Raw genomic sequence first — 13671 nt, forward strand, 5'->3', positions numbered from 1 at the left:
ATCACAGGCACTAAGGAACACTAGGAGGCTAGCGAAGGGAAAGATCAGGCTCCGGGTAGGAAATGGAGCAAGGATTGGTGCTATATCCGTAGGATCTCTTAGTTTATCTTTGACCACGGGGCTAGTTTTGGAACTTGACAATGTTTATTGTGTTCCCAACATTACCTACTAGCAAGCTATGACGAGCCCCGACTCTGCAAAATGGCAAGAGGCCATGAAATCCGAAATGGACTCCATGTTTGAAAATCAAGTATGGGACTTGGTTGATTTACCCGTAGGTTACACACCTATCGGATATAAATGGATTTTCAAGATGAAAACCGACAAAGATGGAAATGTATTCATTTACAAAGCAAGGCTGTTAGCAAAAGGTTACAGGCAAATTCACGGCGTTGATTATGATTAAACCTTTTCTCTAGTAGCTATGCTTAAGTCAGTTTGAATTCTTCTAGAGATTGCTGCATATTACAATTATGAAATATGGCAGATGGACGTCAAAACCGCCTTCCTCGATGGAAGTTTGGAAGAAACTGTGTACATGACACAGCCTGAAGGTTTTGTCGACAAGAACAATCCTAAGAAGGTATGCAAGCTTAAGAAGTCCATTTATGGATTAAAGCAAGCAAGCAGAAGTTGGAATCTGCGATTTGATGAAGCCATCAGTAAGTTTGGTTTTATCAAGAATCCAGATGAGTCTTGTGTTTACAAGAAGGTCAGTGGGAGTGACATCGCCTTCCTAGTCTTATATGTCGATGACATTTGGCTCATTGGAAATAGCATTCCGTTGTTAGAGTCTGTAAAGGCTTGGCTCGGGAAATGTTTTTCAATGAAAGACTTGGGAGAGGCTCAGTTCATACTAGGCATCAAGATCTATAGGGATAGATCAAAGAGGATGATAGGAATGAGTCAAAGTACTTACATCGATAAGGTACTAGCTCGATTCCAAATGGAAGGAGCCAAGAGAGGGCACCTACCCATGTCACATGGCATAACCTTAAGCAAGAAGCAGTGTCCAAAGACACCTGATGAGCGAGAAAGGATGAGTCGTATTCCATATGCTTCGCTTATTGGATCGATCATGTATGCCATGATATGTACTAGGCCGGATGTATCGTATGCCTTGAGTGCTACGAGCCGATACCAATCAGACCCAGGAAAGGCGCATTGGACTGCGGCCAAGAATATTCTGAAGTACCTGAAAAGGAACAAGGATAAATTCTTGGTCTATGGCGGTAAAGATAAATTGGTTGTTGAGGGATATACTGACGCAAGCTTCCAGATAGACAAAGACGACTCCAAGTCACAATCCGGATACATATTCTGTCTCAATAGAGGAGCGTTTAGTTGGAAGAGTGCAAAGTAAAGCACAACTGCTGATTCTACAACTGAAGCCGAGTACTTGGCAGCGTCTGAGGTAGCCAAGGAGGCAGTTTGGATTCGCAAGTTCATTGATGAACTTGGTGTTCTACCCTCCATCAAGGGTCCAATAGACCTCCATTGTGACAACAATGGAGCTATTGCTCAGGCTAGAGAGCCACGAGAACATCAGAAGGTCAAACATGTCAAGAGGCGATTTCATATGATTCGAGAATGGAAGACAGAGGGTGAAATCAGAATTTGCAAAGTGGGAACGGATGACAATGTAGCCAATCCACTTACTAAACCCTTGTCTCAAGTAAAGCACAACAAACACATTGAGGCAATGGGAATCAAACATGTCGCGAACTGGCTTTGATTTCCATATTATAGTGTTTTAATTAAATTTTCGATAATGTTAATGTAAAGCACTATGATGAACCATTCAGTTTTTGGAGTAATTAAAATTTTTCATGCAATTTAATTCACTCCGTCTCTATTTAATTGTGGTTTAGAATTAAATAATGAGTCCATTCAATTTTAATAAATATTCAAAATAGGGTATCAAGTCAATGGCTTGGATAAAGAAACACCTATTAAGTGAACATTGAATATTTTAATCGAAAATTATCCCTAATCAAGGTCATATTTTTTGTGGACGATTAATGACCATTAGAGATTAGTGTGTAGTATGATTTATAGCACCGTTTCTTGTGCTATGAGGATATAAATCATTTGCACAGGTATTGGTTTAGAACTATACTGGATCGACCTATGAGAATACTTTAAGAGATTTACAATCGTCATAAGTATTTTTCTCATTATTACTATCTGTAGGCGTCGCTCGAAGTGCGCCTACATTAAAGCATGTGGTGAATATGTTTGTCACTCATAGGAAGTGGGAATTGACATTACGATTAGGGACAACGATTAGGGACAAATAAAGTAGGGAGCCGCCAACAAGTTTTTAAGGAACTTGTAAACCGTTCACGGATCATAAAAGGCAACCACGATAAGGGACAATGATAGGCAACAACGATTAACCGTGAAGGTTACACTCCATTCATAATCCATGAGATTACTAACTCCATATGGTTCGGAACCACGAAAGGAGGATCGGGGATGATGGTACGAAGTGAGTCATGGAGTCACATTCGCCCGTATTGGCCTCTACTCGATTCTTATATTGAAAAGCATTCCTGTGATCTCAAAGGCATACAAACAAAATATTCAATTCGCTCCAAACTATTATTTAACTAAATTGGTTGAATATTAATGCACACATAATTCTAAAATATTGGTGATCACTTGAATCAATAACAAGATTAAAAAGGATCCTAAACCGGTTGTCCAAATTATCTTATTAGGCGTGATTTTCAATTACATATTCCCTTTAACATGCAATATGGTGATCAATAAACATTATAGAACAAACATTAATATTGGAAGCAATTTAATCACAATTCCAACAACATAAAATCGTTAGAAAAATAATAGAAATAAAAGGAACTTGATTCTTACTTTGATTCTGTTTGTTTGCAACTACAAAATAATAAACGAGTTAGTAACTTGAAGGAAATAATAAAACAGTAATTAAATTAAACTAAATAAAGTAGAGTTGATTTGGGGCAAAACCCTCAAACAGTTCTACCTTTCACGCCTTGGCTTAAGGACAGAACCACGAGTAAATTATGGACTCCTTTGAGCACTTGAAGAAGGAATTTTGAAGTGAAAAGGGTAGGCTAGTGTTTAGGCTAAAGCATAGAAGAGAGAAAAATAAATCAGAGAATTAATTGGTGCCCCGTACATCAGAAATGAGGGGGTATTTATAGGGAAAATGTGCTGAGGGAGCACACGAAACCCTAAAATGATAAAAACCCTAAAAAAGTATCACGTGACACGGCAAACTGTACCGTGACACGGGAAGTCCCACCATCATACAACAAACTTTCCCGTGACACGGTACATTTTTAGTGTGACGCGGGAAATTTTCATAAAACGGGAAAGACAACGCGTTAAAGGTTTACGCGGAAAACACACGGAATGTCCCTTGTCACGGCAGACTTCCCGTGTCACGGGAAATCCCACCGTCAGACGGGAAGAATTCCCGTGACACGGTGGCTGTCTACCGTGGCGCGGGAATTTCCAGCCCACTTTTCTGTCTAAATACATTTTTAACCCTAATTTCATTCGGCATTTTAAGTGCCGATTGATAATTTCGGGCCTTTTCTGACTTATTATTATTGGGCTAAAATAAGAAAATAATTAAAATAAATAAAAGGTTTGGGCCAAAAATAAAATAAAAAAGGGTTTGGGCTAAAATTAAATAATAAGTTTGGAATGAAATAAAAAACTATGCTTTTAACAAACATCAAGACCAATCCATGGACTGTTCAAAAATATGAATTTAATTAAATACGATTTTTTAAGCACTCTCGGGATTAAATACTAAACCCGGCCAATAGTGGCGGTAAAAGGTTGTTCATCATCGGGTTTGGTTTTGGGGAGACATTTTTAGGTGTGTCTACAGAAGCCCCCACTTTGACTGAGTTTGTAGAAACGTCAGTTTCGAAAAACGATAGTAAAAGTAGCCGATAGGGACGGAGAATGATTTAAGACGTTCTACGATCCTAAATCATTCTGTATACGCCAATACCTGCAGAAAAATGTTAATTCCACAGATAAAAGAGTAAAGGGATAGAATACGTATCTGGCACTAGTGTATTGGTGACAAACGAATTTGGCAGCTTCCTAAGCTTGAAGGAATCCACCGAGCGACATTTGTTGAAACGCTTTCCATGCTTGAGGAAAGCCGACTGAAGAGTTTGGTAGTTTTCTAAGCCTGAAGAAACCTACCGGATGACACTTTCCATGCTTGAGGAAAGTCGACGTATGAATTTGGTGTCATTCTATGCTTGAAGAATTCCACCGATAATGCCTTCCATGCTTGAGGTTTGGCGGTTTTCTATACTTGAAGAAAAATCCACCGGTAACGCTTTCCAAGCCTGAGGAAAGTCGACTTGGCGGTTTTCTATACTTGAAGAAAAATCCACCGATAACGCTTTCCAAGCTTGAGGAAAGCCGACTTGGCGGTTTTCTATACTTGAATAAAAATCCACCGATAACGCTTTCCAAGCCTGAGGAAAGCCGGCGATTGCTGAAATTTGCAAGTGTATGATGGTTCGATTATCCCTGAACGTGGGCCGTAGATGATTCACACCTTTAAGTTGATTATCCGACCATATTAGGTGCTTAAAATGCCGAAAAATAGACTTTAATGCTTGTTAGGGGTAAAATGGTAATTTTAGTCCCTTTTAAGTATCAATTACAATTTTCCGCGTAATTCCAGCGAAAAATAACTGTCCAATTTATGCAAAAAATCGTGTAACCTTAGTCAAAATGTCAGGAATATTCGCAAATAACTGTACAAAGCCACCGTGTCACAAAAAATATTCCCGTGACACGGTACGGATCCCCTTCACGGGGAGCTGCTTCCCGTGACGCGGCAAGGGGGTCCCGTGGCGCGGGAATCTAGTTGCTGAAAAAACGGTCAAATGGCATCTTTGACCAGTCAAAGCTTGTGCACCACACAAAATCTGACCGTTACGTGGGAACGAGGTCCGTTGCACGGGAATTTTTGGTTTTTAATATCACACATTTTCCTCATTTTGCTCATCTTTCTCGTCCGATTTTCACCCAAAAGCTCGAAAAAATTCTTTTTTTTGCTCGGTTTGCCATGTCTCGGCTGCTTCTCACCGGCGCTCGGTGTTCTTTCCCGTCGGCCGGCGTTCATCACCGCGTCACGGTGGTCCTGCTTCCTCTCTCTCCTTCTTTTTTTTTGTTTTTGTTTTGGTTTTTGCTGAAACTTGTTGTTGCTGTCGTTCGTTGCTGCTTACTGCTGTTGCTGTCGCCTGAAGTTGCCGTCGGTATCACCGGAGCTCCGTCAGTTCTGAGGCTCACCGTGACACGGGACACACTCACCGTGTCGCGGCGGTTTGCTGGGTTGCCGGAGCTTTTCGAGCTTTTATTGTTCGATTTTTCACCAAATTCACTCCAAATTTTTGCCACACTCCACATATTCGAACCTCTACAAGGATCTATGTAAGTTCTTCTTAATTTTTGTCTCAAATTTGCTTTGAATGAGTAATTTCATGAAAAACCCTTAAAAATCAATTTGGGGATTTTTGATTTTGAGGTTTTATGTTGAAATTCTTGCCATGATTTTACTTGTATATGTATGTATGTGTGTTTGTGAGTAATTTGAGACGAAAATTGCATGATTTGATGGAGAATTGAGCAAATCAGCATTTTTTAGTACTACTTTTGTGAAATGATGTTCATGTTACTTCTTTGCACTTGAAATGGTGAAAATATGGTGGTAGACCTTGTAAAATGTTTCACGATGTGTTGATTCATTGTTTTTGTGCAACTTCGAAACATATTTTGCATATGTACTATATTATCATGGAGAACATAGTATCATGCGGCTAGGAGAACTGTAGTATTAGTTTGTCATGGAGAAACTAAATACCATAATTTTGCCAATTTTTAGCCTGGAGGTAAAAATTTAGCGTATAATTCGATAAATAACTAAATAACTTAGGAAATGATGCTAAGTATTTAGATCTTTATTTTTATAAAAATGCAACTTGAATTAAATGTCTTACGAAATGATGCTAAGCATTTAGATCTTTATAATAGCATGCCTAGGCGACGGGATCGCGATCTTTCTACCCACGGCCAGCGTCATGCTTTTCGGGAGGACACTCCCACTATTCCTGAGGGTATGGACGACGATGCCTTAGAGTCCGAGCCTTGGGCTTCTAAGAGTAGAGGTAGGTGGGCTCCACCTCCATGGACTCCAGACCAGTTGGTTTTCTGCCGTGAAAACCATGTTTCTCATCGCCCACTCTCCGGCGTAGTCGACGGCACGCTTCGCCACTACGGTTCTGGAGCCGGCGATTTGATTCCTCGACTTCACCAGATCATTACGAAGGATCCTGCTACGAACGCCCTATGGGAATCGGCTGGTTTAGTAGATTTCTTTACGGCGGTTGTTGGGTTTCGCAGCCCCCGGGGTTGCGGTGCGACGGTCGTTCGTGCATTGTTGGAGTATTTCTGGGATACTACCAACACTTTTCATTTTGCTTGGGGGGAGATGATAGTGACCCCTCTGGACTTTAGTATGATTTGCGGGTTGCGCTTCACCGATCAGGCCGTAGCTCAGATGTCTGATCTGTCTTGGGGATCGGCTGAGGCAACTGATTTGTTAGGTCCGATTGTTCAGCATATCAGGACCCGACCAGTGTCTCGAGGTGGTCCTAGGAGCGGGCGATCGGAGCTGGCTTCAGTTTTAGCTCGTGGCTTTGACTTGGAGGATACATCGGCTGAGCAGCGAGTGCGGATCTTAATCCTGATTCTGATCTCCATGACCCTTTCTCCTCATAGGAGTTCACGCGTACTCCTTTGCTACCTCCCCTCTCTGGTCAGGATCCATGAGATAGGATCCTATAGCAGGGCCAGCCTCGGATACGCCGACCTTCTCCTATCGCTACGTCATGGCTGTCGGCAGCTGAACAACGAGTCTCAGATCACTGTCTATGGTCTGTGGAGAGTCGTAAAGGTGATGATCTTTTCCTCTTTTTGTTTCACTTTAACTTATTCGACTCATGTGCTAAAGATTACTTTTCATTGAAGTTATGGTTCTACGAGTATTTCCCAGGCTTGGCTCCTCGTTGGCGTCGTGGAGCGGTCCATGATTTCCCTGTCGGGGCCAGCTGGCGTGATCGAGGAGAGTCGCGGGTGGAGTCTGTCCCTGCGCTGCGTGGGCTGCTACGCTGAGGCACCTCTTCTGTTGGCGTAAGAATCAGTTTTGTTGCCTGTTATTTTCCCTCTGACGATGTTTCCGTTGTTTCACGCCAACTTTTTATGGTTTTTAGGTTGCCATTGATGTCCAGTATCGTCCTTGGGTCGGGATGACTGATCTTCCTGAGGCCTTGCGTCTTTCAGCGCACCACACCATTTAGGTTGGTACCGGACGCTTTGTCTGGTATTTGGGGGAGCGTGTCGTTCGTCAGCATAGCGGCGATCGCTTTGTGGTGCCCTCATCTCCACCAGAGTCGATGCTGGACTGACGCTTGATTAGGGAGTTGATAAACAGGGGAGAGCGCTATACTTTTCCATGGCAGGAGCTTGTGCACATGGAGAGTGATTACGTGCAGGACTTGCTTCCCTCTCTGGCTCCTCCACCCCGTCTTCCTGAGGTATGATTTCTTTTGAGGATCTTTGTTACTAGTCTCTGTTTTAAATAATCGAATAACTTGATTATTCGATTATATTTTAAGACGAATATTCGCTCTGTGGGGAGGATCGAGATTCCGCCTCAGTCTGTCCGCTATCCAGGGCCGATTGGTATCACTGAGGATCATATTGCTGACGCGCCGGAGGGTTACAGACAGGCGCAGGAGTCTTTGCCCGAGGTCTTTGAGCCGATAAGTTTTTTGACGCATTATTCATCCTTTTAACATCGCTTGTTACTGACTTTTCTTTGTTTTATCCTCAGCCTAACCGCCCGGAGATGATGGGACTCATGAAGCTGGTTGACGCCCTGAAGTATTGCATCATCAAGCTTCGGCGTGGTGCGAGTTGTCGGAGCTCTAGCGACGTTCTTGAGGTATCATTCATTATTTGTACTTCTACCATTTGTTTTATTTTGCATTGTTGACACCTTTTGATTTTGTATCTTTCAGGAGCAACGGAGGTCCCACTCGCGCTCGAGGCATAGAGGCTCAGACGAGGAGGAGCTTGGTCGTGGTAGACGATCTCCTGAGATTCACCGGCATTCTCATTCTCAGCGAGAGCCTCAGACTACTCAGCCGTTTCAGGAGGCTCAGTGGCAGCAGCCTCAGTCTTCCCAGCGCTTTACGGGCCAGAGTCAGGGGCAGCGGTAGTCGTTTTCACAGCCTCCACAGCCTAAGCTTGGGTCTGTTTTGACTCCCTTGGATCCTGGTTCATTTTCAGCTCCATTGTCCGCGATTCCTCCACCGGTGTCGGGCTTGTTCTCAGTTCCGATGTATGGGATGATGCCTTCACCGACGATTCCCGCGTCTTTGAGTCAGTCGTCACCGTTTGCCGGTTGGACGGGTCCTGCCTTGAGTTTGACTACTGCTGGGGTCACAGGGAATAGTAGGGACACTACTCCCCGTACTCGGATGATGGAGGGACTCTTTGGCTCACCGTTCCCATATTCACAAGGTGGAGATGATACTGATTCTGGCTCTAGAGACTTCTGACCGAGGGTTTTTATTTGTACATACTATGATGACACTTGGCGTGTTTATTTATTATGAGTCTTTTGTACTTTATTCACAGTTTATGTGTTTATTATTGTATGTTAGTGTGTGCTTGAGACTCATTGTGTGTGATCATGTATTTATTAATGACGCGACAAAAACGTAAGTGGAGTAATGGAGGGTACCGACCTTCCCCAAAAGAAAAAGAAATAAAAAGACAAGTGAAAATAAATAGAATAAGTAAAATGATAAAGAGAAAAATAAAATAAATAAATAAAATAAAGATAATAATAATAAAAAAAAAATTTTAAAAAAAGTTGAGAATTTTATTAGAAATAAAACTCTCAGAAAATAGAAAAATAAACGGTGAACATAAAGTATTAAAAAAAATCCGGATAGATACGGGAAAAGATGAAAAAATAAAACGCGTGAGGTGCCGTGACACGGCAAAAATTGTCGTGTCGCGGCAAAAGTTCCCGTGACACGGTGGGGCTTCCCGTGCCACGGTACGCGTATTCCTCAGCGGTGTGTTTTACGCGTATGAAAAGATAATTTCTCGGCAGTGTCGAGCACTTTTGCTATAAAATAAGACCAGTATATTCATGATATGCATAATTACGAAACACAAAATAATTTAGAATTTCATATTTCAATAATCATGTCTCAGAATTTTGATAATACACTACGCGACTGGTCTTATTCTTTGATAAATACTGAAAAAAGAGAGTTAGAATTATTTCATGTCAGGGGTTTGCTAGCCCTGTGACATGTAGCTATTGAACATGATTTTCTTAAGGCAGCATTAGATTATTTGAGTCCAGAGACACACTGCTTTAAATTTGATTATGATGAAATCTTTCCCCTACCGGAGGAATTCGGTGCAATATTTGGATTTCCTGCTAGAAATCTTATTGCCATGCCTACCCTACGTAAATATTATTACCAAGATTTTGAACGCCATCCGAATCTAACAGATCCAGATTTAAATAGAATTGTGTGTGGTAATGAGGTAGACTTAGAAAAACTTGCAAATTTATATTTTAATCGCCCTATCTCTGAGTCTTATCATGTATATCGTAGAAGGGCATATATTTTTTGCATGTTTAGCAACCTTCTATTTGCAAACGGTAGGGTTGGACATGCTTGTCTAGCGTCTGTGCTTGAACATGTCGAATCTGGAAGATCTCCTATGCTGACGTGCCTTGGAGAAACATTCCGTGGCCTTGACGAAGCAAAAGCTGACCGGAAAGCCATCAGGAAGGGATCTCTGGTACTGCTGTAGGTAAAAATACGCTCCGAGTAGCCCCCGTGACACAAAACAGGCACCGTGTCACGGTGGACGTCTGCAAATTTTTTTTTTATTTTTTTTTTAACGACTGTTTTTTTTTATTATTTTTTTTTTGCTGTTTTGGTTGATGGAGCGTTTAGAATTATTTGAAGCCCCCGACAATGTTGAAAAATATGGCCCTAACAACCTAGTCCGCAGGAAAAAGAATTACTCTGCGAACATGTCGTATGAAGATTGGAAAAATTTCTTCGCAAAGAGGGAATTTTCCATTTGTTGGGTGGTGCCTTGGTGGAGGCTTACTAGGATGGTTGTCACGAATGATACTCCATATTGTCGTGTTCCTAGTATCTCAAAACTGACCTTTTATTGTCCTTTTCGACTGATGCTGCGGTATGGACTTGAACAAGTAGTTCCACGCTTTAACGATAGTCCTCGTGAAGTATCGTTGCATGAATGTAACGTTCACAAGTACGAGACTTATTGGATTGGAAGACCTTTGTGGACCGTTTCTGCAAGTGACCAAGCTCCTCCTCCTTTATCTAGTGCATACAAGGCATGGTTGAACCCTAGAAGTAGGAGGGAACTATTCGGATCACGCAAGTCTGATGTGAAGAGTCGTCTTGGAAATAAGAAAGCCCCTCCTAAGGGATTGAGTTTAAGAATCCTATAATGTCGAGAAAGAAGAATTATGTGAAAGGGAAGGGTGAAGAAAAGATGGTCTATAGGGAGAAACAACCGAAAAATTTCAAGAAAGGTGAAAGGGGTGAAAGTTCGACTAGGGGTGTGACGGTTCGGGCTACAAAAGACACATTAATGGTGAAGGCCGACCTAATTGACCAAGAGAAGGATGTTCCTAAAGTGAAGAGATATTAGATCAATAGTGCTTTGCTTTTTATGATTTATAATTTTTATTTAAAATAAGGCATATGATGCCAATAATTGTAGTCGCATTTATTTCAATAATAATAGCATATTTATTTCAGCCTTAAAAATAAAAAATTACAATGACTTTTATTTATTATTTATCCGAGTCAAGGAGTCGGACGCAATGGAAGAACGAAAATAAAAAAAACTCGAACAAACAGTGAATTCGCAACGAATGTGTCACTTAAAAAAAATCGGAAAACCTGAAATTCCACCGTGTTACGGTGAAAAATCCCGTGACACGTTACAAATTCCCGCGTCACGGCAGTTTTTTTTTTTATTACTCAGGTCCACCGCGCCACGGTGAACTGTACCGTGACACGGTGGAATGTCCCGTGTCGCGGCAAACCCCCCCCCCCCTTTTTTTTTGTCGTAACGCAATGCTGAACTGACGCGCATATTTGATCAACAGAGAGAGGATGTTTATTTTTTTTAAAGTGGCCGGGCCCCCTTGAGGGGTTGCCTACGTATCCTAAAAAGGAATCAGGCCAAACGTAGCTCTATTGGGTCATGAACCCATGCGACTAGGCATAGAACTTCTTGAGTTGATCCAAGTTGGTTAAATTGTGGAAGCCGTTACCGTCCATGTCTACCAATTGTACCGCTCCGCCAGACAGGATGGCTTTAACAATGTAAGGGCCTGACCAATTCGGTCTGAATTTTCCTCTTGGATCTAACAGATTTTTACGAAGTGCCTTAAGCACTAGGTCACCCTCTTTGATGTTCCTGTTCTTGACTATTTATTAAAATGTCGCGCCATACGCTGTTGGTAGGTTTGGACATGATGCAAAGCTGCCAAGCGTTTTTCATCAAGTAAGACCAGTTCATCGTATCTTGCTCTAATCCAGCCGACTTCATCTAGTTGGCTTTCCAATGTGATTCGAAGAGAAGGGATTTCGAGTTCGATTGGTTGTACAACTTCAACTCCATAGACCAAAGAGAAAGAGGTAGCCCCCGTTGATGTCCGAACAGAGGTTCGATAACCCCAAAGGGCGAAATGTAGCTTACTTAGCCAATCCTTTTAATTTTCTGTCATCTTTCGATGATAGTTTATACATTTTTGTTGGCCGATTCGACTGCACCATTTGTTTGTGGTTTGTAAGGTGATGATCTGTGATGCTTGATATGATATTTCTGTAATAATTACGCGCATTCAGCTTGGAAATGTATTCCATTATCATTGATCATCTCATGTGGTACCCCATAGCGGCATATGATATTTTTCTCAATGAATTGAGCTACATATTTCGCTGTCAGCTTAGCGTATGAGGCAGCTTCGACCCATTTGGTGAAATAGTCGATTGCTACGAGAATGAATTCATGCCCCCCTTGTCCTGGTGGTGTTATTTTTCCAATGATGTCGATGCCCCAAGTGGAGAAAGGCCATGGAGAAGTATATGTGTAGAGAAGCGAAGGTGGAACATGCTTTAAATTTGCGTAGACTTGACACTTCATACATTTCTTGACGTATTCGTGACAATCTCTCTCCATAGTAGTCCAATAGTAACCTTGTCGTTGAATCTTTTTTACTAACATCTTTGCATTCATGTGTGTTCCACATATACCGACATGAAGGTTTTCCATGGTTTTATGTGCTTCTTTCTTTGCTATGCATAAGAGATTTCTTCCCATTGCAGTTCTTTTGTGGAGTTCTCCCCTAATGAGCACATACTATGAGGCCAGAAGCCTCAAAGCACGGCGTGCCCTTTTATCAGTATTAGGAGGGTATTCTCCTCTTATCACATAATTAAGGATATCTGTATACCATGGCTCTTCATCTTCTTCTTGTGGTTCTTGTTCATCGTCGAGTGCGTGAACATAAGCCGGCTCATATCTTCTTTCTATGGTCAATGGCATTCTGATTGTATCAGTTAGAATTCGCACCATTAATGCTAATTTAGCTAGTGCGTCGGCGAATTGGTTTTCTTCTCTTGGAAAATACGTATATTCCACTTCATCTAGTTGCTTCGTGAGAGTTTCTAGATGAGCTTGATACGTAGCGAGACTTTCACTTCTCACTTTCCATCTCTTGGAGATTTGGTTAATGATTAGTGAAGAATCACCGTAGATTCTGAGCTTCTTAATTCCCAAGGAGACAGCTGTTTCTAACCCCAAAATGCATGCTTCGTATTCTGCGACATTGTTGGTGACATCAAAATCGAGCTTCATGGAAATTGGGATGTGCTCTTCATTGGGTGATACAAGCAAGACTCCTACACCACATCCTTTTTGGTTCGAAGCTCCATCAAAATAGAGTGTCCAACTATCATCTTCTGTCATGAGTAAATCTTCGTCAGGGAAATTGTACTCATCTTCTTCTTTTTCAGCTTCTTCTAGCGGAAAGTCTGCTAAGAAGTTAGAAACCGCAGAACCTTTGATGGCTTTTTGTGGCACAAATCTCAAGTCAAACTGAGCAAGATTGACTATCCACCTTGATAATCTTCCATTGAGTGTTGCTTTTTCGAACAAGTATTTGAGAGGATCCATCTTGGACACGACATGCACTGTATGAGTGAGCATGTAATGTCTTAGTTTCTGTGCGGCCCATACAAGTGCGAGACACAACTTCTCAAGTAGTTTGTATCGCGTCTCATATCCTTGAAGTTTCTTGCTCAAGTAATAGATTGCATTCTCCTTACTTTCAATCTCTTGTGACCGTAAGGTAGAGTCGAAGAGGAAAGTCAGGTATTGCTGGCGCTAGTACGGGTGGGTTTGCCAAGTACTCTTTGATTTTGTCGAAAGCTTTTTGGCAATCGTCATCCCATGTGACTGGGACATTTTTCTTGAGCTTCTTGAATATAGGTTCACATA

The sequence above is a fragment of the Chenopodium album genome, chromosome 2, assembly GCF_948465745.1.
Source record: "Chenopodium album chromosome 2, dcCheAlbu1.1, whole genome shotgun sequence".
NCBI classification, from domain to species: Eukaryota; Viridiplantae; Streptophyta; class Magnoliopsida; order Caryophyllales; family Amaranthaceae; genus Chenopodium; species Chenopodium album.